Raw genomic sequence first — 23,531 nt, forward strand, 5'->3', positions numbered from 1 at the left:
AGAAAGGTCTGGTACACATGCAACAGCGATATTAGCATTGTGATGTCAAAACTGTGAACCATCAATGTGTCATACGTCTAGCGGTATTTTACACTAGACTGATATTGCCGTAAGAATAATACACTGCAGTATCTTCCAGGGGCGAGTATTAAGCTGATAAACTTGCAGACACATCTTTACATGCATCTACCATGGCTTTATAGTGACATAACTTGCCCCAGTCATCTCTTAGCTTATCTTTGAACAGGATGAACATTCACTGTTGTTTCTGTATCTCTTCATGTTTTTGGTGATCTGATTTGTTTTGAATCTTGCTTTCTCATATTTATATGATGATCAGGTCTGCTGTGTAAAGCTAGTCAAACCTGATTCAAGAAACATTAACATGTAGATTCTTGCCAATGCTTAAAACTGTTGGTCAAGACAAACAGAAAACCTTCAGCGGTGCTTGTTTTATAGTGCCAACATACTGAGAGAACATGCTGCAGGTTAACATTGGTAAGACCCAGTATACTACCTCTGAGCCATTATCCGAATAATGCTGATTGCAAGGCAGGGCAACAACAAATACCACCTTTTATTGTCTTTGGTGTAATGCTGACAACTGATGGCACCACTGACATCCCCCTCTCCAGGCAGATCTCTGCCCAATACAACCTGGATCTGTGAGTGGTCATCTCCAGGCAGATCCCTGTCCACTACACCTGGATTTGTGAGTGGTCATCTCCAGGCAGATCTCTGCCCTATACACTACATCATGGGTTTGTGAGTGTTGGGGATGGCAGTACCAGGCTGTGGACAATTACCAGTTTCTGTTTCTTAATTTGGTGATATGAGGTGTATTTTTACAAAAGTTTCATGTACATAAATATTAGGTACCTTATTGGTTGTGTGTGATGTTGTGTGCATCATATTGGATAGGTGTGAGTGTGCGTGCGTGCGTGCGTGCGTGCGTGCTTGTGTGCATGCGTGAATCCTTGCATGTGTGTCTAGCTGGAGTATGAATGCAGTGCCCCATGTTGTTGTAGCTTAAGGGTGTGCGTGTCCACAACCAAAGGAGTTGTGGGTATGTATTGCCATCTGCTGCCACATCTCAACCAAGTTGGTTGTTTTTATGTTTACTTACTCGGGAATTTGGTCCACATTGTTTTGACAAAGGGTTTGAGACATGCAGTCTCTTGTTTCCCATTGCTATAATTCTACATGTTCATAGTAATAATATTTATTCAGATCTATTTATCTGTTTTGATATGGGAGGTTTTTTGTACACATGTCTAAACATTGAACAAGTGCTTGGACTCTCATTTGTAATCTGAATGTAATGCTTTATTATTTATTTACATTGGGTAAAGACTCTAATGGTTGATAATTTTGGGTTAAATGGTTTTGAAGATTGGTGAAAACTTTGTATTGCGGTCTGCTGAGCTGCCACTCATGGTGTGTCAGTGTTCACAAATAACGTCTGACCATCTGGCAGATTTGCCAGTGGTCAGATAGAAATCACCAACCCACCAGCTCCAGTGTCTGACTGAATATTTCACAATGTCTGTGTGTGAAGTTGCTATTTGTGGCATGTGACAATTGTTTGCTGTTTAGAAATCTTATGTTTGTTATCATATAATGTTAATGATTTCAATGCCAGTTAGAAGAAATGTTAAATCTGAAATGTTTGTTTAACTTAATTCTGTGGGTCCTGTGAATTTTCGGTGGGACAGACAGACATCTGAAACTTACATGACCCAATGTCCAGTTACTTTGAAAAACCATCGTGAACACTGGGTGTGTACGTCTGAAAAGGTACATTATATGGAGAGGAATCATAAGTGTTTATGAATGATCAACTTTTTTTCTGTACAAAACAACATTTTGGTATAGATGCATATATACCATCTCCATCCATTGCTTACAACTTCTAGAATGCCTGTCCTCCAAACAGTTTGGTATATGGAGAGTAGGACTTGGGAGTACTGATATCCACCTTCATGGCATGCAAGGTTTTCTCTGGCCCCTGCACTGTTAGTGTTCAATACAATTAACTCTCCCACACTATGCAATTATGTATTATTATTATTGTTATTATGTATGGTGCATGAATGTGTGCTTGCTTTGTACAGGTGATCCTGGCAGTGTTAGAGTAGATGGGCTGTTTGACATATCACTGGTAAAATGGGAAGAACGTAAAGACTTGTTATGTCCGGAAGTAAATGCCTCCCCTGCCAGGAATCATAGGGTTAGTGTTGTTTCAGCAGACAGTGTACATATGTAGCACTTGTTGTACATACAGTGTGACTATCCTGGGGGGCAAACTGCTGTGATCCATCACAGTGAAGGCTTATCAAATCTACTGTCCATCAGTATACTCCATGTACATGGCATTACTGGTCTACACATTGAAGGGAGGGAATTTCAGATATCCTTGTAAATAATTCCTGGCCATCCAGGTGAATCTGTCCCTCACGCACCTTTTGTTGTCATAGTTGTGTACATACATCGTTTGACGTCTGGTGGGCAAAGTGATCAGGGCTAATCTACCAACAACGAAGGGTTCTCACACAGATGCTGGAGTGTTGTGGATGACATGTCTGCTGTTTGGTATCAAGTATTTTTGCATAATATCTGTAGACCTTTGTGCATTCATACCATAATTGTGTTGTTAGATTGAGACAAAGTTCTGCACAGATTGTACAGCCACAAAGTATGCCAATGTTTTTTACATTCCAACTGTTCAGTAGAATTGCTGAACACTGCTATGGTACTTACTTGTATGAGCTAGAGACACAAAACTTTGATAAAGATTTGACACATACCAGTTATTCAGTTATAGTTCATAATTCAGTCCATTTATCACACAGCAGCAGACTTTAGCCCATCCATGAACTGGAGTGAAGTCTTGACACCCTGGGAAAGCAGTTGTACAGTTACAGTTCATAGTTCAATTCATTTATCACTCAGACTTTAACACTGGCTGTTACATGCCAATGAACACTGTTACAGGACATTAAACATGATTGTTTACATGCTCTTTTGCACATGTGTTGCTTTTTCCTAAACAGCCAGCTGTGTCATACTACAAAGTTCTGTCTGTTTCTACTACAAATCCCTGGCTGTTACATGTTACAAGGCACTGGCTGTTACATGTTACTAGGTACTGGCTATTACTAGGCACTGGCTGTTACATGTTACAAGGCACTGGCTGTTAGATGTTACTAGGTACTGGCTATTACAAGGCACTGGCTGTTACATGTTACTAGGTACTGGCTATTACTAGGCACTGGCTGTTACATGTTACTAGGTACTGGCTATTACTAGGCACTGGCTGTTACATGTTACAAGGCACTGGCTGTTACATGTTACTAGGTACTGGCTATTACTAGGCACTGGCTGTTACATGTTACAAGGCACTGGCTGTTACATGTTACTAGGTACTGGCTATTACTAGGCACTGGCTGTTACATGTTACTAGGTACTGGCTATTACTAGGCACTGGCTGTTACATGTTACAAGGCACTGGCTGTTACATGTTACAAAACACTGGCTTTTAGAAATGGTGACCTTCTACCTCAGCATGAAGCATATACAGTTATCCTGCTGCAGGTGTCTAAAACCTCCCATGCTACAGCTCACCTGGTTGCTGGAAGAAGACTTACACATGGCTATGTCTTGCATTTTATTGTATTTTTTAGTTTTCTGCTGTGGCAACACCTTTTTAAGGCATTGATTTACAAATACATGTACTTGCAAAGTGAGTGTTTTAGTCGCTGGATTCGTGACTGATATCACACCGTGTCTGAAGGCCTCTTAAATGCATATTAACATTGACACAAAGTTTACATGAGCTTCACTTGCAAAGTGCAGAATGCCTCTCAGAGACCAGATAAATTTGAATATACCAGTATTCAGTTCCATATGGCATGAATTCACAGTTGTAGTAGGAAATAGAATAGATGCTGATATTGCAGAGTGTAGTTTGTAGGTTTGTAGAAATATGTATATGCCTCAATGTAAGAGGAAACTTTGCACAACTTTGAGAGGTTTGCAGTATGCTGGAGAGCAGTTGTTACTGAGGAAGGTGGAGGTTACGTAATTCATTTGGTGTGGCAATTGTCGGTTTTTTTCCAGTCTATCAGAGATTGTATGGTATTGAAAAATTGAAACTACACTACACTCTGTCTAATTCAGACAGACATGGGACCGGTTAAAAAGTCCAAATTAAACAGCAGTCTAAGGTACACAGATTTTAATGGAGTTATGGAGCATACGATTGTGCATGAAACACATACATGAACGTGTGTAAACACTTATTGGCAAGATGCATTTACATTTGTTTATTACATACATTCATATAAAAGCTGTAGTTTGAAAAGAAATCAGTCATCAAAGAGTGTGACTTTTAACTGAGTGTTTTAGTCACTGGTCGCATTTCGTGATCGCTCAAACATTTTGACCTGACTGACATCACACTGTGCCTGAAGGCCTCTTAAATGCATATTAACACTGACACAGAGTTTACATGAGCATCTCTGTTATCACATGTACAAATGTAGTGTTAATCACATCAAAGGTAACTAAGTGTTCACTGCTAGATCAAGCAGTCTTGGTCAAGCAGACTTCTCGCTCAAGGTACACAAAGAATCAACTGATTGTTTATTCAAGGTTTATTGGCCAAGTCTCAGTCCGGATTATAAGGGAATGTTTTTAGGTGTAACTACGTTTTCGAGCTGACAGTTTGGTCCAAAATCCGACATAATGAGAGTCCGTGATACAGAGGTTTTTCAGTAAGACAACAAAGAAGGATGATGTGGAGACCATCAGGTCAGTCTGGTTTATACTGAAATCCGAGAACTACAGAGTCCAAGTGTGACAGAGTGCACTGTAATCTTGACTAATTTGTAATGTTTTCTGCATTAGGAACTAAACATGTTGTATTTTAGATTGAACCATATAAAAATGAATTGTCAAGTAAACCAAACATGCAGGAGGAGGTTTCATTCCCTTTAACAACCTGTCACTGTTGTGATACCATCACTGATTGTGAGTCAGTGGTGTTGTATAGTATATCCATACTTTTGAGATTTCCAGCTTTGTGGAGTTTAGAAACCCTGAAATACATTCTTCATGCTTACTTCTACAATATTTTTCTGCAAAACATTTATTGCCACACATTTTTTAATATTGTAGTAACCAGACTTTTTTCAGTTTGTAATGTATAGCCTTCTTTCTCCAGGAGATGTCACATGTGTCTTGGAGTATACCAAAGTACATCATTAGGATAAGGTTAAAGAGTATGGCTGCCAGTGGCTGGTTGAGTATGATTTTTTTATCACTGTTATGTACTATGTTGATATGTATCATATAACAGGTACCAGTCAGGGAACATGGGAAACCTGTGGGCTCCTACCACCAGCTTGAAACCCCAAGTTCAAAGACCTTTCATGTAATTACACCTTTTGCTTGTAATATTTTTTAATGGGACCAGTGTCCCATTCTGCCACAAAGCTACGTAGTTGTCAAGGGTGTCAAGTGGAAGAGGTATGAGAACATGGCAAATATGCTCCAACTGAGGATCCATCTCTTAATGAATCATTTCGCTCAATGTTTCGTGGAATTCAGTCTCTTTGGGTATAACATTTTTTAAGAATATTTCCTCAGTTAGAGTGACTAGACTTGTAAGAGAAGAAGAAGTTTAAGAGAAGACTTGTTGCAGCCAGCCCCAGTGTCTGTATGCTGGCATTTCTTGTATAACTAAGCAAGTGAACTTGTATTTCTACATGTCATCTGTACATGAACATTTCCTTATAAATAATATTTTCATCATCAGAGATTCATATTTTAATAAAGGATGAATGCGACAACAGACGTTGTGTGTTTTTATTTCATATGTAGAATATGCTTTACTCTACAGAAAGAAAAAAAAAGAAAGTGGTTTTCAGATCTATGCCATCTGTATTATATAGTCAACAGATGATCATAAATTCTTTAAATTTAGCACACCATTGTCACTGACCCAGGTTTATTATGGCGCACGTGAAACAATGGAGTGTCAAGGTCTGGTCTTAATATCTTGTATGGCCCCCATGGACTGCCAGGTATGATATCACCTCATGGGGCCTGTCAGATTCATCTAGTCTTCCTGGAGTGTTTGTGCCAACTGCTGGAGGTTCTGCAGCTGTTGCGTTTACAGAGGTTGATCCCATATATATTAAAAAAAGGTAGGGTATCTTCACTTTTTCTTCATTTACGATTAATCCGTGTCAATCAATGTTGATATGTTATTATTGGATGTTTTGAGAGTGCATCACCATTTGCACTTCCTTACAACCATAGTTGTTTGGAGTGTAGTCGCTTTTGGAAGATGATTTGTGTGTGGCATGTAATTTGCATGTATACGATTTTCATTTTAAAACAAACTAGAAACAAACACTAACAAATGTGTGATGTAAGGTGAGTGTCAAAATTAATGTTGTAAGTGATTTCTCGACCTTCTTGAAAAAACGTCAAAATCAAGAATGGGACCCTATGCACGTGCACGGGGCTACTGCGTTGTGCACGTGCGTTGTGTTTTGGGGCGTTCATAAAATATCTGTTCTTGAACGTTTGTTAACGTTTACACTTCCTATCCCAACCGAAAGTTCATTACCCCCCACCTTTCTTTGAAGAGTATATGTTCGAGAGAGTTTAGATCTTGAGACATTTAAGGGTCAATATCGTGATGCAGCGTGGAATGAGTCAATGTGAAAAATGACACAATATTTACCATATATGTGACTGTCAGTACCTGAACGCTGATCAAGAGGAGACAGACTTTATGATAACAGTGCAAACTACCCAATGTAAATTGTTTTGCAAAATATATTGGCGAAGTATATACCTTCGGTCTACTCCTCGTGGGTATGTGTGGCTGTTTGTACAGTACAAGTCCAGACTGAAGCAGGTTTTATAGAGCTAGCTCACTGAGATGTCACTGAGATCAATTAAACATAAATACCCCACTGACCAGTATACTGACCAGTCATTGTACCCATTAATGCCGAGGACCAGGCACTGACCAAGAAGTACCACATTGTAACGTATTTTGGTATGGCACGGCCGGTGATCGAACCTCCAACCTTCCGCTCTCGAAACCGCGGGCGGAGGACGCTCTAACCACTACACCAAGGAGGCGGTCTGTACACTGATGAAGATGTTGTGTCTCAGCGATCTGCAGGGAGGAGACCTTATTCTCACACGAGCATCTTCCGAAACAACAGGTAACAACACCTCGGTATGTTCAGCCGTGTCACGTGGTGTATCAGTACGTCATGGATGACTGGCTACAGGTGATGCAGTAAGGATTCCGCACTACAGTCCTCCAGCTAGTGTCTGCAATCTAAGCACCATTAGTTCCCACCACCAAGAGTCCCTCTGCATCACTTGGAGCCGTTCATGTAAGCGGAGAACCTGGATGAGGACTACAAGATCATCTCGTAGCAAGTCATAAAGTGGAAGATAAAAAGATTGCTCAGTTAGATACAACCAGACGAACTTTCCTTGGTTTAGCAAGATCCACGCAATCATCGAGGCGTTCATCTCAAGGCTCCAGAACCCGAGTACAGAGTATATTCATTAGATAGTTATTCCTTATTTACCGTTTTATTTTGTGGCAATACAATACCAATCTCACAGCCATTAAATTTCAGCCGATTTCTCACAATGATGCTTCACAGGTTTAAAGCCGTAGACCGCCATAAGATAAAAACTGTAGATTCAGTGTCACCAAAATGGTTTTAAGATGAACGCACATATTCAGTAGTAATATCTAAATGAAGGAGACATTCTTCCTTTACACTTTAAGCGTTTGGTGAGTGCTGAATAAGTGAGTGAGTGAATGAGTGTGCTTATCACAGCGGGGGACATCAGAAATTGTGCTTCACACATTGTGCTCATGTGGTGCTGGGTAGTCTACGTTATGCAATCTACCTTAGCTCATTTCCAAAGCAGCAGCATTATTTTCTCTGATTGCGCACAGCTGTTGCGCGTCTTTGGAACTGGCCGTCCTCTGGTTCCAAGAATAATGCGCCAAAAGTACATACCATGATGAACAATTTGTTCCGAGGCGTAATTGACATGTGAAGGACTGTCCAGTGACTGTCTTATCTGAGTAGAATTGTCCCCACACTATTAGCGTTACTCGGGTGAGAGACTTCTAAGGATCTAAAGTTATGGCATATTCACCTGTAAATATTAAATGGCTATTTACTTTTATTTTGGCTAATCCTAGTTGATATTCTACACAAACTAAACATATAACGTGATCACAGTTTCGATGAATTCTCACTGTACGTATGTACTGCTGTACTTTAAGTAATGAATGAAAAACAGAAACAGTCACCTTTGTATGTTTCAATATAAGTCTGTGTAACAGAATAGCAACATTTCACCAGTGTTTCTTTCCTAAATTTCTGTGTCTATAGATGTGGCAGTCTTACGGTAACGTAGATTACAAAAAATGTTTTCAAGTTGTATAATTGCCAAGCTTTGTTGTTTACCGCGATAAAATATAGATAAAACGTTTGTGAAATACATTTCCCGTAACACTTAGTTTTTTAAAAAAAACCTATAAAGTAAGTTTGATTATCAATTTATGCAGATTAGTTTACCTGTCATGGGTACTCAATCATGATTGGCGATCTTCGTGTTCTCCTTGACATCTGACTTTTGATAGTTTGAATTTTGTGAACAATTAATGATGTTCTTACAATTAATTGACTTTTCATAGAAAAAAGAACTTTATTTGTTTTATCATGTCCATTTATCAGTTGATGCGCATTTCTTGAGAACAGGTGTTTTGTCAGTGTTCCTATTTTTATGTACTCCATGCCGACGTTTGAGAGCAATTAAACAATGACTCGCCATCTGAGCTTCTGTCTTGTGGCCAGAGAGATCGAGCATAAAAAGCATTTGTTCACACCTCTGTCATCAATTGTAATTAAAGCGGAGGCTTGGTTTGAAGTGAGTTTTTGTTGACAGATGGAGTTATCTGCCGTGGAATGGCCCGCCGAGGCTGCAGCACACTCCGGCCTCCATCACCATCATCGACAGACGCCATGTGTCCTGCCTGCCACACACGTGTACCTATCCATCAGTTAGTTACAAGCATCTGTCCTCGTTATACTTCACTGCAAAACATACGAGAAATAAGACGTTCACGATGTTTCACCCACATGCATGACGACGCTTTTAAAGTCCCGGGTATGTATGATGTTTCCTTCACTCGGGCAAAGTGCACAACTATAACTGCAAGTCACATTTTGAAATAACATACAAATCTTACCTCAGAAATATTCAATCATACATACAATACATGTACCACGTTCTTGGAAATGGATTTTGCTCCAGTTTTAGACGCCATACATCAGCATCGGATGAAACTGGACGTATGTGGTCTGTGTCCTGTATATCACTTGGTATATATGTCACCCCTGCAACAAGCCTCTGCTTGTAGTGATGTCTGGTATACAAGAACAGGGTCACACAGTGGGTGTACTGTGTTGTCATGCCCTTGGTCGATATTCACAATTATAAATGTACAGAAACTACGTATGGCCACACGTGCTCCACGACAGAGGCCGAGCAGCTCATTTGATCTCGCTCCCCATTGCGATGCAATAATTGGTCATTAAACAAGGAATGACATGCGCATATAACATCATGGTTCAATTCCATTTGAAGCTTCCATCAGTACAACATAGAACATCGTGTGTGGAGACAGATCCAACAGTCAGGTCGAGCATCTCCACAAAGGAACTACACATTTACACCCTTTTGACGCTATTTTTCATTAAATACAATGTTAGGGCGCAGCACAGCTCCGGGGCTCGAATGTGTGTCAGTCTATAATATTTCTAGTATGTGCAATGTAAATATCAATTTTCAGCCAAGTTCTGCCTCTCTGCTAGTGGTTATGAATTAATTCACATTTCGGCCACTTTCGCTTTATCCTCCTGAAACTTCATCATGTAGTCACTAAGAAACACCCTACTGTTACAAATGTGTTATTTGGTAACGGTTTCTTTCAAAACCCAAATGTGTGTGCATTGTGCCATTTCATTTATTCTGGATTTCGGGAGCCATAGCTTCTTCATAGCCAGCGTGTGAGTCACCTGCTTCATGGGCATTCCAATATCTCACGACACGATCAACGGTTTGAAATATTGAACATTGTAAATATTAATACATGCCCCTAGTTTTAAACTACTGTTCGCGTGTATAAACTCACGGTAAAGTTGATTTTGGCTTTCCCTTGAGCACATAACAGAATCAATGCCACACGATTATTAAAAGGCGAGTGTTGGGTAATCAGCCCGCATAGCATGAGGTATGACTATACCAACCCCCCCCCCACAAAACACTTGAGTAGATACACGATTAGTTTATTACACACAGTCACTGAACGATGTACATAATCAGGCAGAAATAAAATCACAATTATTTTTTGCAACATGTTCACAATACAAACAGCTATCAAAGAACATAAACACCATATGTAGATTCGTTACACACACTACTTAAATCATGCTACACATTCACAAGTAAACATGTATTTGATCAACACTCTACATATCAACCCAGTGGGTGTTCATGGAATCTACAGAACAAAAGAGGGTCGTGTTCTTAACGAAATACAATAATTAAGATAACAGAGACGCTCTATACATTCTATAACGGTAACAAAACAGAGTAGTCTTAATCAGCATTAAATGCACAATCCTATACAGTAATGCTGAATACATCAGAAATATAAGAAATATACACATAAGCATTAATTAAGCACCACCAAAAATAATTCTCGATTGTAACAAAAAGGGGTCAAAACAGAGAAGACAACCTGTTATTTCGAAAGATACATGCAGTTAGCATGAAATTCACATGCTGACTCAAATGCATGCTCTTCATGCTTAACGTTCTATCATGGTTCAAGCCACTGAGGGGTATAAAAAGGTGAAATGAAGTATTCTCATTGCTTTCGTATTGATGAATCTATATGTGAACAGTGCTGAAATTGAACTTTCTTGGACATGCTTTCTGAAAATACCAGATGGCAGATTATTGGTATGCATGAAGCTGGTTTGTCCTGTCCTGGTCCAGATTGAATATCAATCACACTGTCATTAGTCGCCTTGTAAGGAAACACGCGGCCACTGTTTACGTCAAGGATCGTCCACGATCAGGAAGGCCGAGAAAGACCACTCCCCGTGATGGCCGTGCCCTTGTTCGCCAAGTGAGACGCAGGCCCATGACCAATGCCAAGATCTCAGAGAACAATGGAGAGTGGGTGTTTCGTCTCTCAACCAGCACCATCCGAAGGAGACTCAGATGAACTGGACTCCGTACACGTTGCCCAATCAGACGCCCTTTACTCATTGATAGACACAAGGCTCAACGTTTGACGAGGTTTAATCAACGGCAAAATCGCAGTCTGAGGACATGGCGCAGGATCCATTGGTCCGTTGAAAGCCGTTTTCTTCTTCGTGTTACTGATGGCCGTTGGCGAGTTTGGAGAAGGAGTACTGAGGCTTATCAACAGCGGATGATCCATGCAGTTGAAAAGTTTGCCGGTGGATCTGTAATGGTGTGGGGGTGTATCTCCTATGACTGTAAGCTGAATCTTATGACCATTCAAGGGACACTCAATGGTCAATGATACCAACAGGAAGTACTGGGAGCTGCTGTTGTCCCGTCTCCCATATTGGTAACCACCCCTCGCCAGTCGGCCAGTATTTATGAACCATAACGTTAGGCCCCAGCGTTCCAGAGCTGTTATCGTATACTTGCAGAACAACGCAGATGACAGATTACCTTGGTCTGCCAGAAGCCATGATCTTAGCCCAACCGAACATTTATGGGACCATCTGGGGCGTTAAGTTCAAATAAGGTATCCACCTATTCAAAATGTACAGGAATTAGCCCAGGCTCTTCAAGAGGAATGGCAGAGGAGTCCAGTGAAGCACATTCGGCGTATGATTTCCTGCATTAGGCGGAGGATTGCAGCAGTTATCCGTGCGAAGGGAGGATACAACAAATGGCTTAGGATTGAACAGTGAACGTACTTTGTGTACGTTGGACCACAGACATTGTCTGTGTGACTATAGTTTTGGCCATGATCATTGAAAACGTTTTTAGTGCCCCCATATGACCGTTAATACATTACAGCCGAACGTAGCAGCAGCGTTGGTAGTTGATGGATTGACACTCTAGATGGTTCAGCTAACGAAATTATAACAATGTGTTTGGTTTCCATATCATGAATGACCAGTGTGTTGTGTTAAACACAATCTTATAGCATGATAATGGGTGGTGCTTAGTTAATGCTCATGTGTATAAGGGTGCCTCGTTCCACTTCAACCTGAAGGAAGTGCCAATTGTAAAAAATAGTAAAGAGATAGACGTCCAATAGATCAAAGTTCACATAGAATAACAATGGTAAAGTTGTTTAGAACTAGAACAAAGTAAGGTACATATTTGAGTGAATTTAATAGACAGCCACACAATGTCATCCGTATTACATGCCTAATCTAGCTATCGGAGATAACCGCCTTTACAGATAAAACTTACGATAACGTTTTTATTCTGAACTTGAAATTATATCATTTAGTGGGACCGAAGCATCGATGGTTAGTCACGAGTCCGATTCAAGATAGTGGATAGTGGTCAGTTTGTGTGTAATATTTGCAGTTTTCAATAACACGATGTCATAAAATACCCGAGTGAAGGGTGTGTGGGTCAGGTATAGCTAGACACCGATACCCAAGTGAAGGGTGTGTGGGTAAGGTATAGCTAGACACCGGTACCCATGTGAAGGGTGTGTGGGTCAGGTATAGCTAGACACCGGTACCCGAGTGAAGGGTGTGTGGCAGCTCAATAACTGAGAAATGAAGAGTACAACGTTTGTCCCATACGGGAGCGCTGTTCCTGCATGCTAAATGCTGAACAGGAAGGCTAAATACCGCGCTCTGAAAGCAAGCATTGATCGGAGTAAGAATCTCTGTAGCGCGAATATCGCCGAACAACGTCGTCAGACGAGAGTTGACGAGAGTGTTGACGAGGTTAAGTCATGATGCGCATATAAATAGGCGACAAGACCATGATTACACACCACGGGCGGGATATAAAACTATAGCTGCACATATCACACGCTGTGGGCAATTACAGCCTGCTGTCAACACAGCCCAAGTGCCGGAAGACGGCCTGCTGCTTTGTACAGCGCCAAAACGTCACCCACCAAGACAACTGTAGTCGTGTTTTATCGGCTCCTCACTGATTTATTGTGCTTTAAACTTTCTTATGTCCCAGTGCTTCTTCTGTGCTGCTAGTTGGGTCTTGTCTGGGCTGTCTCATGGCGTTGTTTCACTGACATGCACCAACAGTGCCGCGGTGTGAGAACTGAAGGCAGATTCGCCATCCCGGAGAAAGTCCCTACTGTGTTTGAAGGGAGGAAGCAGCTCCAAGACAACGACAGGAACTTTGTCCTTGTTATACTACCGTAAGATATGGTGGCTGATTCGGGCCATCGCTTTATCGCCCTGTAAAATCAAAGCGACATTGCGACAAAGCGATAGCACGACACGACATTGCGATACGCCGACACGATATTGCGATATTGCGATACGGCCAGAAAACGAAATGGCGAAAACCCGACACGATATAGCGATAACACGACACGAAATGGCGATAACTAGACACGAAATGGCGATATCACGACACGAAATGGCGATATCACGACACGAAATGGCGATAAAACTGGGCGACATTGCGATATTGCGATAAAGCGAAAAGGCGACATTGCGATATAGAGACACGATATGGCGATACAGCGACATTGCGATAACGCGAAAAGGCGACATTGCGATATAGAGACACGATATGGCGATACAGCGATATTGCGATAAAGCGATACAGCGACATTGCGATATAGCGAAAGAGCGATATAGCGATACAGCGACATTGCGATATGACGATATTGCTCCCTTTCCATTTGTGAAATGTGGAAAAGTGGATAAGTTTATTCACTTTTAGAATCTAATATGTGGAGTATGGGATTAAACATCTGGTTAATAAAAAATAATTTACATGATTAATGTTCATGGGTTTCAGTCTATCTCTACAGATATTTATAGATTAAGAAAGTCTGGGTCATAATGCACAAAGTACAATTTTGAAATATACTAGTATACCTCAATGTGCTAGGCTCGTTCACAGCACATCATCCTGCCGCCGACTGGTATACACTGGATGAAGAACGTGCTTTACGTGCGCATTCTAGTAATATCTCATGTTTATTTATTTATTTATTTATTTATTTATTTATTTATTTATTTATTTATTTATTTATTTATTTATTTATTTATTTATTTATTTATTTATTTATTTATGTATTTATTTATTTATGTATTTATTTATTTAAAATTAGAACCTTATCTTTTACTTGTTAAAGTTAACACTTTCTCGATTTGGTTGTAGCTTAGAAGTTCGTTTTAAAGTACGACAATGATAAATTTGTGGACGTGGCCGATAACACCGCTTAACCGTTATATTGCCATACGAGCTTCACAGTAGTATATATTGTGGTACACTTTTCGCGAACCGGTTCACCCGATACGATCTGCCATTTTTGTGATGTAGCCAAACTACTAATAATATTCGTATTTCCTTTATATCATTATATATTAATACACTCCGTATTGGGTCCTCTTATGTTCCTTGTTTAGATAAATGAATCACTTATTGGTATCAAGCAACATACTTTTATTTGCTGATGATACCTCCCTTTACATAATCATACGTAACCCCACCGATGCACCAAGAATATTGAACAGTGATCTTACTAATCCGTCTGAATGAAGAAATGAATTGCAGGTGTCGTTTAGTCCCCCAAAACCAGTGACAACGTTATTCACTGAAAGGCAATACCTAGAGCGAAAACTGATTTAATGATGGATGACTATCATAAACATTTAGGGCTACGATTTCAAAGCAATGGTATATAGAATATGCAAATCGAATATCAGGTAAAGAAACTAGTCCTGTAATATATTGCTTTTGGAGTCTTAAATATGCACTAATAAACTAAACAGAAAGACTGTATATATCATTCCTCCTTCCTGTCTTTGAATACTGTGACTTCATTTGGGACAACTGATCCCAAGAACAAGGATCAGTACTAGAAAGATTACACCTTGATGCTCATCGTACCTTAAGTGAGGCCATCATGGGTATCAGTCATTAAACAAATGACGAAGAAACATGTATGCCATCTCTCTTCCAAAGGAGAAAGAATCATAAATTGTTTATTTTTTATAAGATGGTACATGTTTAACGCCAGAGTACTTAACAAGATTAGCTCCACAAGGAGTGGGTAAAAATACTCACTATTTCCTTCATAATGCCAAAGATACTCAAGACAGCCAGAACGAAAACAACTGGACGAGTTTAACACTATAACACTCCCTTCTTCCATTAGTCATACAAGGCTACAATAATCTGGAATAATATGTAAATCGGCAGAGTTATTGTCTAAATTCAAATTATATCTTACTTATTACACTCTCATTTTCAGAGCTATATATACTTTAATTATTGCCACGCGCTTTTTCCAAATTATTATGTCCAAACTGAGACTCGAGTTCCAAACATTAGAGCAAAGCATTCAGAAACATGTTCATTTGATCTCTCCTACAATTACACCTGATTCCTAACTGACAAGTGGCATTGTTTCAAAAGAAATGTAACAGTAATTTCATGACCTTAAACCATGTGTTCCACTTTCACAATGTATTGCAATACATATTGCAGTACGCCAACGTATATCACAAAACATCGCTATACGAACATTTTGGTAACACCCAACCCTGCTAATGTCTATTTAGAGAAAATCGGTAAATATCTCAAACATTTCTACATTTAGTGTAATATTTTTTGTCCTTATGTATGGAACAATGTGTCGACGTTGTTCCATTATCCTTTAGTTAGTGGTAATATGACGCCGCAGTTACACAGATGGTAAGACATAAGAGGTACGTTTTAAATAGTAATATCCACCCCACCATTCAAATACAACATTGACATGGTCAGAGAGCAAACAAACAAACAAACATACATGTTTTTATCTGTTTGTTTCCAAATCGTTTACCAGAGGGATCATGCTATAACAACTGCAAGACCTACACTTTCTTAATCCATAAATATCTGTAGAGACAGATTGAAACCCATGTGCATTAATCATATACATTGTATTTTATTAACTAGATGTTTCACCCCAAAAACATTTACATCCCCGTACATGTACCTTTCCAGTAAAATTCTATTGCTCTAGCCTCAACAAACCTAAACTAAAGTCAATTCCACCCAATTTTGTATCAAATTGTTTAATCTAATCATGTGTAATATTGTATCTCGGACTGTTTAATTGGGCTGTCTCCTGAAACGCCTGAAGGTCATCAGTGGGTCCACAATACTGTATTCGGCGTCAAATATATTTTGCTTTAAATTCTTTAAATTCTGAGAGTGACTTACTATACTTACTGGAATTAATTCAGTGTACAATGTAATATTTTCTTATTTATAGATACAAGAATATAAAGTTTCTACAACTTTTCTTTATGATCATATTTTCATTTCGTAAAGAAGAAGAAAAAAGCACGGTATGATGCCAAATCCGTTCTGGTGAAATCCTCTAGCCTACAAAGTTAGCATGACCATGGCCTGCACAACTATCACAGTTTGAAATATGTCATCACTCATCCTGCTTTTGGATGAGCTATAGCTATTTCTGTAAACTGGATGCTTTTACAAATGCGTTTATCTCACATACTCCACCTATCAGATTCTAAAACTGAATCAGCTTACCCGCTTTTCCATATTTCATAAATAGAATGGAAGCAATATCGCAATATCGCAATGTCGCTGTATCGCTATGTCGCAATGTCGCAATGTCGCTGTATCGCCATATCGTGTCTCTATATCGCAATGTCGCCTTTTCGCGTTATCGCCATATCGCAATGTCGCCCAGTTTTATCGCCATTTCGTGTCGTGGTATCGCTATTTCGTGTCGTGATATCGCCATTTCGTGTCGTGATATCACCATTTCGTGTCTTGTTATCGCCATTTCGTGTCGTGATATCGCCATTTCGTGTCGTGTTATCGCTATATCGTGTCGGGTTTTCGCCATTTCGTTTTCTGGCCGTATCGCAATATCGCTATATCGTGTCGGCGTATCGCAATGTCGTGTCGTGCTATCGCTTTGTCGCAATGTCGCCTTGGTTTTACAGGGCGATAAAGCGATGGCCCGAATCAGCCACCATAGTAAGATGTCCATCAACATTATAACATGTTTTAAAGTGACCTGTTCTTGTGATCGAGTCATTGCCGAAATCAAAATGTTTTAATACATGTTCAAGTCAGTTCATCTTATTTGTAGATAGCATTTTACTTGTATCATGGAGAATCAACACACAGTTGGTGATAAGCCCTGAATCAGGGCATGCATCGACGCTTACACCTTCGGAGAAAACCACATTCACAGATCCAACATCACGACCAGGATTTCATACAATAAAGACGGACCCAACCACGACGACGGAACGTATCAAACAAGCAAGCGACAGCGAGTTACATACGTTCTGAAATATTCCACTTATGTCCGACTTTGTAGCTGACGTAGGATACAAAAAAACCATGCATACAACGCTTGAGCGGCGTCATGCGATATCTATACGCCTCCATGGGGAGATAAGTTTTCTAAGAAGAACAGAAGCTGTCAGAGTTTGTGGAGGGTCCGATGAGGTAATGTGTTCCGCAGTTGAAGGAACAACTGAGACAGATCTTTCCACGATTTGCTAATGTATTTACCCACTCAATTTGCTCGTGAACTTCATTATTTAAATCTGACACTGATGCAGTGGGGAAGCATGAAACATGCATTGCTGATAACCTTCGAGACAACTCTGAGATCGATGAAAGGAAACGATACATGGTCGTAATGGCATTTGATATTCAAACATCAGCAGGTTGAGGGGCATTCACATCTAGCCTCTGTCAGAGCAGGTGTGCCGCGAGGGAAGCCCACTTGGGAGCTTGATTTCTGTTCACGAATGATTCGGGACAAAATGTCTGTTGAGGAGAGCTTGCCTATTGACATGGCATAATATGACATAATGTCTATGCATCCATGATATCTTGTAGACAACCGTTGTTTCTGCTAGAGACGTCTAGGCTCCACTGATGTAATCCCGTCCGCGCACTCATACAATACCATTGCGTGTACTGTTTCTAATTTCGTCACGGGTGAGTAACAAAGGGTTTATAACACCGTTTCATAGGTGATCAGCTGCAGCACTCCCGAGACCTTGTTCTTAAACACTGTTGTGACATGGACAATATCTTCTGGTGACATGGTTGAAAACTTGTAACACTGGTGATATATTTCGTCTAGTGATATGGGGAACTATTTGCAACAAGAATGATATGTTCTTGTAACATGGATGAAATGTTTAATATAGGAGCTATCGTCTGATGACTTGGCTGAAATATGTAATATGGGCGCTATCGTCTGATGACTTGGCTGAAATGTTTAATATGGGCGTTCTCGTCTGATGACTTGGTTGAAATATGTAATATGGGAGTTCTCGTCTGATGACTTGGCTGAAATGTTTAACATGGGCGCTATCGTCTGATGACTCAGCTGAAATATGTAATATGGGCGCTATCGTCTGATGACTTGGCTGAAATGTTTAATATGGGCGTTCTCGTCTGATGACTTGGTTGAAATGTTTAACATGGGCGCTATCGTCTGATGACTCAGCTGAAATATGTAATATGGGCGCTATCGTCTGATGACTTGGCTGAAATATGTAATATGGGAGTTCTCGTCTGATGACTTGGCTGAAATGTTTAACATGGGCGCTATCGTCTGATGACTCAGCTGAAATATGTAATATGGGCGCTATCGTCTGATGACTTGGCTGAAATGTTTAATATGGGCGTTCTCGTCTGATGACTTGGTTGAAATATGTAATACGGGAGCTTATCGTCTGATGACTTGGTTGAAATACGTAATACGGGAGCTATCATCGGATGACTTGGTTGAAATATGTAATATGGGTGCCATCGTCTGATGACTTGGCTGAAATGTTTAATATGGGAGCTATCGTCTGATGACTTGGCTGAAATATGTAATATGGGCGCTACCGTCTGATGACCTGGTTGAAATATGTAATATGGGCGCTACCGTCTGATGACCTGGTTGAAATATGTAATATGGGTGCTATCGTCTGATGACTTGGTTGAAATATGTAATATGGGTGCTATCGTCTGATGACTTGGGTGAAATATGTAATATGGGAGCTATCGTCTGATGACTTGGCTGAAATATGTAATATGGGTGCTATCGTCTGATTACTTGGCTGATATATGTAATATGAGAGCTATCGTCTTGTGACATTGTGATCGTGGCTAACATGGATGGCATCAGCTATGAACAAGAAGTGATGGCCTACACAGCCTCAGGGATAATTGTAATTGTGGACAGTGTGGGAAACTTTTATGTTAGAAAACGTGTTGTAGATTAAATGTATTGCATACTCAAAGGTAGTCTGTCATACAAATCTAAAATCAAATACATCCAAGAAATCCCAAGCAAGTCTAGAATATGTGACTAGTATAGATGTCAACAGCTTCTGAAAATGAAGAAAGTCTCAATGCTCCTTTTCACTGTATTTTATTTTTTTCTTTGAACTTTTTACTGTAAAATATGGTCATTTCAGAGACTAGTTGTTTGTCAAACTCAAAGGCAAAAATTATTGTGACACACAAACGTCCAACGGATTCAGCGTTAAGCCTCATATTTCCTGGAAAGTCAACTATTTCACAGTATGGCAGGGAGGTTATGCCATCCGTTCCAGAGCGGTAATTATAGGTGTTTTTGAACTTAGACACTACAACACTGAGCGTCTGGCTGTCTGGTTTTCTTTCTCGAATATGTCACTGCTTCAGGGAATGCCGTGCACATAGTGTTTCTGTTGGTGTCGTTATGTGAGGATGGGGCGGGCCTGTGGTGTGGGTGGTGACAGGTTGTAGAAAGAGTATGAAAAACAATTGTTTCTCCTCTGAACGTCTGTTCCAGTTGTTTCAAATAATAAACCGCTTGTGTTACAGAATTTCAGTATTATAAGTAAAGTAGGACCAAAATCCCCTTCGTCCCCTGTCATCTTGATGTTTATTCCAATACAGAACACTGTGTAGAATTATAATAATAAGATACTGCACGTATAAAACTGAGGCAGTTTACATCAGGTACAGCATGGCGGCTACAGCTGGGGAACTCACGTGGAATTCTGACTGTGGCATGTTTTGGACAACATTAATCGTTTAAGCTTGGATAACTTTGACGTATAGAGATGTCATTTAGATTAGTTGTTTCCGTCTGCTCCAGAAATACGGACACCGAAGAAAATAATGAAATTTGTCCTTTACGGACTTATCACTTTACGGACTTGGTCGAACTGGCGGACCTGCAACTGGATCACCAGGTTACTATAGCAATATATTGGCTGGCTGGGTTTCAGTGTCGATAGAGAGTAAGGAAATATGAGGAAATACACACGGTATACAGGAGAACTGAGCGAATGGGTGAGTTTAGCTTTGCGCCTCACGTAAGTACGGAGTATGTGCGGAGGAAGTTGAGTCTATAAAACGGAAGTCTGTATCCCTATCTAAAAAGATATACACTGGGCCATTAATAACAACGCTTCGTCGGTAACACGGTTTACAGTAAGTCTACAATGGGAGGACGACCAATATTGATTATCAGGCGAAGCCTGCAGGTACACATTTTGTAGTGGATTAATATTGTTGATCGGTAATCTTTTAAACCTATCTAAGAGTGTTCTTGTTACTTCATTTGAATTGGATATACGTAAGATATTTTAATACCACAGTCACTCAAAAGCTTTGATGATGTTGCAAAATGCTGCTATTATCTCTTTGCCACTGTAAAGTACTTTTGAAATGAAGTCACATATCTGAATTAACTAGAACACTGTGTGTTCCCCTGACTTTTCGAACCTTTTGATAAACAGTTCTTAAGACATGTAATTTGATTAATCTATAAATGCATATAAATAGAGTTTCACCCGAGAGTTCTTTGATATAAAATTTACCATCACGAGGTGATAAAGTTACAAACATCCGAGTGTTGATATATTTGATATCAATAGACACGAGAGTGAGATTATATTTATCACTAGTCTTCAGTGAGAAATGTTCATCTAAGCACGGTACTGCCATTAGACTGGTAGTACAGTTCAGCGATGTCATAGCATTGTGGTTTTTGACGCCACAGCTTTTCGAGTTAAGTAATTAGACGTCAGGGCTTTGTACAAGATCTACTGTCAAAATGATGTATCTCCAAAAATTCCAGGACCATTAAACATGGCATTGGAAAAAAAAAGTAGAGAGCTGAATTTTTCAGGAAAGCTTCAAAACATCATTGCCATGTGCAAGGTACAAAGTTCTGCAAATTCTACCTTGTGGCATTTTGAAAATGGCCGCCAAAATAATTTAAATGATTATACACACAATTATTTTGTCAATAATTATGCCATGTGACATATCAAATTAAAGCTCATCTCACAAGGAATCTAACTATTTTACTTTTAACACCACACATACATAAGACAATAAAAATGGCATGATAACAACACATTTGATGCATGTGCCTTTGGTCAAATTCATTAACAAAACTCTGCATGTATATTCGTGAAAATGATGATTGTCAGTATTCACTTCAGGAGCTCACATCTGTTATGAATAGCTTTATAGGTGGAACCAATGGATATGAGCCAAAAGCTCTTCATCTTATCTGAAGTTGATGTGCTTTTGGGGGAAGGATATTACCAGCTCTTGTGAGCATGGAACATTACACTTACGTTATGTAAAGCATTATAGTAAGCAGAGAATTGGTTGATATCCTCAGCAGCTTTTCCTTAGCCGATGAATATCGAGAGATCCAACACTTGTGTGATGCAATTCTTTCATATGACAAATGTTTTGACATTTCATATTTGACCATGCTGATATCAATGTTAGATATTGTGGCATATTTTAGGTGGAATTTCATGAGTAACGCCAGTCAAGAAAGCGCCCCCTTCAGATATCTGTACCTCGCTCCACTCAAATCATACTGACATAGCAGCTAACTGACAGCCCCTCTACATTAAAGCAGCGGAAGTTGTGAAATCGGCACATCCACAACTGAACAGGATTGTCCTTAAATTAGGAGAGTTTCATTTGCTCATGTTATACATGGGTTCAACTGGATATGTGACGGGCGGAAGCGGTTTGGAAGATCTTTGGACGACTGTTTACGCACATAATTCTGTTATCCACATGCTGACAAACCATGCTTATATCCGTGCACGTCGAGCTCATCTGCTGTCACCTGCGGCTGTCATGTCAATCCTACTGCAATCTACAGATGTTCTTGATTCTTTGAATGTGGAACAGCTCCGTACTTTACATGACTGTTTGTTAGGTGGTGAATGTGATATTGGCTCCCTTGACTCTCAAAACCAGGACAATATCCGGATGAAATTATGAATGATTTGAAGATGCAAGTCTCATAAAAAAAGCATGACAGGTAGATTTTTGATATAATATGCAAATCAAGTGTCACTGATCCAGTATTTCACAGCGCACAGGAGACTGGAATCTACATTTGCTGTCGGTCAGCAAGATTATTCCCTTGTTCCATGCTGCTGGTCATCTTGCCTGTACCAAATGTGCACGTCTGTACCATGCAGAAATGGAAAACCTGAAGGACAAAATGTCACCAGATCAGTTCAAAGACTACACAGAACCATCCGTTGAACTGACAAATTATGGAGTGGCAATTTCACTGACCAAGTGATCGAATAGGATCTTATGCGACTGCTGAAGATCTCTGGTGGAATGGATACTGACAGCACTCGTGCCAAATGGGTCCATGCTATGCCTCAGTGCATACAAGTATGTGATGTTTTAGATAGGTTCACAGTGGTGTACAGCCAAACATCTGAGCAACAAGTTGACCCCCATTTGTGTAACATCGTGAGAGACAACAAGGACTATGAAACATTCTTCAATTGGGTGAAAGATCATTCTCCTTTCTCATCTGCATAGCAAGTGGTCTGATAGCTGGCAAATCGACGAACACAGACAACGCAGTTTCTACAGGAATGAAGGCAGCTTCAGCAGTGACAGGTCAGATGCTTGCTAATCAACTGAGATCACAAGTCAAAGTCCACAATACCAATTCAAAAGAAATCGCATTATGTCATTCACTGTGGCCAAGTGCTAGGAAGTTTGCCTTGGCCCATGGATGCGACATATAGTCAGATATGTGACAACTATGTGTCCTTTGTGCTTCAACATTACGGTTCAGCACCTTCAGTGGTGTTTGATGGACATGGCAGTGCGTGTTCCGCAAAATCTGCTGAACAGTGTCGACGGGCTCAGCCAAA

The sequence above is a fragment of the Haliotis asinina genome, chromosome 13, assembly GCF_037392515.1.
Source record: "Haliotis asinina isolate JCU_RB_2024 chromosome 13, JCU_Hal_asi_v2, whole genome shotgun sequence".
NCBI lineage: Eukaryota > Metazoa > Mollusca > Gastropoda > Lepetellida > Haliotidae > Haliotis > Haliotis asinina.